This window comes from Lotus japonicus, chromosome 2 (assembly GCF_012489685.1).
Source record: "Lotus japonicus ecotype B-129 chromosome 2, LjGifu_v1.2".
NCBI lineage: Eukaryota > Viridiplantae > Streptophyta > Magnoliopsida > Fabales > Fabaceae > Lotus > Lotus japonicus.
Window position 1 is genome coordinate 47,286,900 of NC_080042.1, and position 3,639 is coordinate 47,290,538.

Genomic DNA, 3,639 nt, shown 5'->3' on the forward strand with positions numbered 1-3,639 from the left:
CAAGTGCTCTCAACAAGGAATACTTCACAAAAAACAGGGGAGACAAAGTAACCACAGCTAGTTCCAAGAGAAAGACCAAACAACCTACTTCATGCATCTTTTGAAAAGAGAAGAGTGTAGAGTCCATTCATGGGAAGCATATAGATCTAAAAATCCTAGGATGAGATGTTAATTTAGTGCGCTGAGCACACAAGCAAGTTCATAGGTCCTGAATGTCATTCACTCAATAGCAACAAAGATCAAATATGCGAATATTCAAAGAGACTCTCAAAAGGGTTGAAACGTTGGCTTGGTAAAACATGATGGTGGTTGGTCCCTAAGGAAAATCTAGGCTTCAAAGCACATTGAGTGTGGTCCTCTTCTAATAACCCCGGAGCTTTTCACAACAAACTTTTTAGCACAAGTCTCCTGCATCCCCCCTTTTCAGTTTTTTCCTTCTTTTTTTCTTTTCCACTCCAACTTTTGTTTAGGAGTTCTTTTCCCTTTTTTTTTCAACAACATTTTTCTTGGGGCAAGAGACTATTTCACAATTTTTTCAGCTCCATACAAATATACCAAGGACCATCACTCCCCAATATTCCAACCAAACATCCGTTCCAATCTTTTGGCTACAACAAATTCTCCGATAAAGCTCAAATGGGACAACTAAGGACAATGTTCAACCAACAAATTCAGAATCTCAAGAAATCCTACAAGTCTCAAGAATAAAGCAAGAATCACAAAACATGCTATGAGTGAAATTAATGCAGAACCAAGAATTGCAAGTGAGTCAGGATCCTCCAGAGAATTTTTATGGTGAAGGGTCAAAGATAGACCCTTAATGGACTCACACCGACCCCTTTCTCAAGAAACACTCGGAAGACCGAAGTCTCCTCCTCTCTTCCCCAAACATGCAATCACTCATCCAAAAAAAAAACAACACAAGTATTCATAAAAACATTTTAAAAATAGCACAAGTATGAAAGCATAACTACGGGCAAAAACATGTGAGTATAGGGAAGTAAAGACCAAAAAATAACTCTAACTAAACAATGCATGATCAAAAGAAAAATAAAAGCTACAAAGGAAAAATATGCAAAAATGCATGAGCTTAACTAACGGAAAGAGTCGACCTCCTTTGCAAGTTACCATGGAGGCCTTAGATACACCTCCTACTCCAGAATTCAGGTTCTCATTCCCTGCAAAATGCAACAAACAAACAAGCAAAATAAAACAAGACTTGGGTTGTCTCCCAAGCAGCCCTAAGTTATAGTCCTAGGTGGACTCTCCTTCCTTTGGTGTTAGGAAGGAAATTCATTACCATCAATCTTCCTTCCACATGTGCAAGGTAGGAACCTTGCACAAAACCTTTGGAACAATTCCTCCCAAGAGAGGGTATCATCTAAACCATCGTACCAAATCCTTACTCCCCCCTTCAAGAAGTGAAGGAAGAGCTTAATCTTGAGCTCATTACTAGTCACACCTTCCATCTTTACAAGGTGACTATCTTGAATAAATCGGGCCATGTGGGCTTGGAAATTCTCATCTTTCGACCCCCCATACTTGTTTTCACTAATAAGCTTGATGAGAGCTTGGGTAAGCTCAACATCTTTTTCATTTACCTTGGGGGTCTCTCCTGAAGACCTGGACAAGCTGTTGATCATATTACAAACAAAATCATCATTAAGGTTAGTTTGCAAAGTAGGATTGAAAACCGAAAACTTTACATGTCCTTACCAACTCGGAGAATGAGCTGACCCTTATCAACATCAATCTTAGCCCTACCAGTGGCTAAGAAGGGTCGGCCTAGAATGAGAGGAATCTTTGCATCCTCCTCCATGTCCAGCACCACAAAGTCCACGGGGAACACATACTTGTCCCCTCAACAATCCCATATGGTGTTTTTAGGGATCAGTCTGCCATTTGTAAGGAGAGCATAGTCGGGGTGACCTCTCCTAAGTTCAACCTTCTAAACATGCTAAGCGGCATCAAGTTGATGCTCGCTCCCAAATCACACAATGCTTCAACAACAGTCAACCCCTCAATCTCCACTGGGATAGTAAAACTCCCAGGATCACTTCTCTTCTTAGGCATTTTTCTTTGCAAAATGGCACTACACTCCTCAGTCATCATGATAGTTTCATCTATCTCACTCAACTTCCTTCTTTTACTTAGGATATCCTTCATGAACTTAGCGTAGATTGGCATTTGCTCCAAGGCTTCAGAAAAAGGAATATTGATGTGGATTTTCTTAAAAACCTCCAAAAACTTGGAAAACTGTTTATCCAGATTTTTCTTAACCAAAGCCTTGGGGAATGGAATCTTACTGAGTTCAGGAGAAGGAGTACTCACAACTCTAGCTTTCACCGGTTCACTCACTCTCTTCTCCATGACACCCTCATCTTTTTGCTCTACTTTCTCATTTTTCTCTCCCTCAACTTGTTTTTTTTACTCATGTAACACTCTCCCACTCCTAGTGGTAACAACAGCAGAATTTTCTTGTTTAGACAAAATTAAAGAATCGGGAGAAAACTTACCTTGAGGTATCTCTGTCATTTGCTTGGCCAGCTGGCCAATTTGACTTTCCAAGTTCTTTATAGCCACCTCTTGGTTCTTATAGTTGTTCTTCATGTCGTTGATGCAGCTCTCCAATAGCTCCTCTAAGCTCTTCTTGCCTCCATCATTTTCACCAACTTGCTCTTGGACTTGTTGAGAAAGTCCAGAGCTTTGACTTCGGAAACCTTGATTAGGAATGGTACAAAAATCAATAACATGAGGCCCTCCACGAGTCACACACTCCACTTTGGCTACACTAGCACCGACCAAATTGGTCGCCTTTATGTGAGTTTGAATCTCCACCATTCGTTCGGAGAGTTGCTTGTTGGAGGCCAAGAGCTTGTCATAAGCTTCAACTTCAAACATACTCCTTCGGGTTTGGCGATCACTTTCAGAGTTCGTGGCTCTCGCTGCCATCTTTTCTATTAAGTCATACCCCGCTTGTGGGGGAAGAGCATCGAACTCCCCACTTGAAGCCGCATCTAAGCCAAACCTCCAAGAGTATTGTAGACCATCATAAAACGTTGCAACCAATTCAGCTTGGGTGAGATTGTGTTGAGGGAATTTCCTCAAGAGCTTCTTAAAGCGCTCCCAAGCTTCATAGAGATTCTCTTCAGCGGTTTGCATAAAATTCATGATGTCTGTTTTCAATTTCCTCAAAAGGGCTCTTGGGAAGAACCTTGTTGCGAACTTTTCTACCATGTCTTCCCAAGTAGTGATACTCCCTTGAGGTTGTGTATTTAGCCATTCCTCAGCTGCATTCTTCAAGGAGAACGGAAAAAAACTCAACCGGATCGCATCCGATGGAACATTGTTCACCCGGTAAGTGTTGCAATTCCGGATGAACCTCTCCATGTGAGCATGAGGATCTTCTAAAGCACCTCCACCATATTGGCTTTGGCTAACCAAGTTGATGAATGTCGGTCTCAACTCGAAGTTTCCCACTCCCTTAGGAAAAACAATGCTACCGGGATAGTCATAACTCATGGTAGCCGAAGTGAGCTCCCGAAGAGACCGGTTGACATTCTCAACTTCTTGTTCACGTAACCGGAGGGTGATCCCCTCTTGGATTTTTGCCTCCATGTGGGCTTGCATCTCCTCCTC

The 3,639-nt window shown here is 41.9% G+C and overlaps 1 non-coding gene across 1 annotated transcript; it reads left to right on the plus strand.

The window, feature by feature from the left end:
* The first annotated feature begins 3,082 nt into the window (after positions 1-3,082).
* LOC130741553 (small nucleolar RNA R71) lies at positions 3,083-3,189 on the plus strand. The gene has a single exon (XR_009020445.1). It is a non-coding gene; the product is annotated as a small nucleolar RNA R71 (small nucleolar RNA).
* Positions 3,190-3,639: the final 450 nt, after the last annotated feature.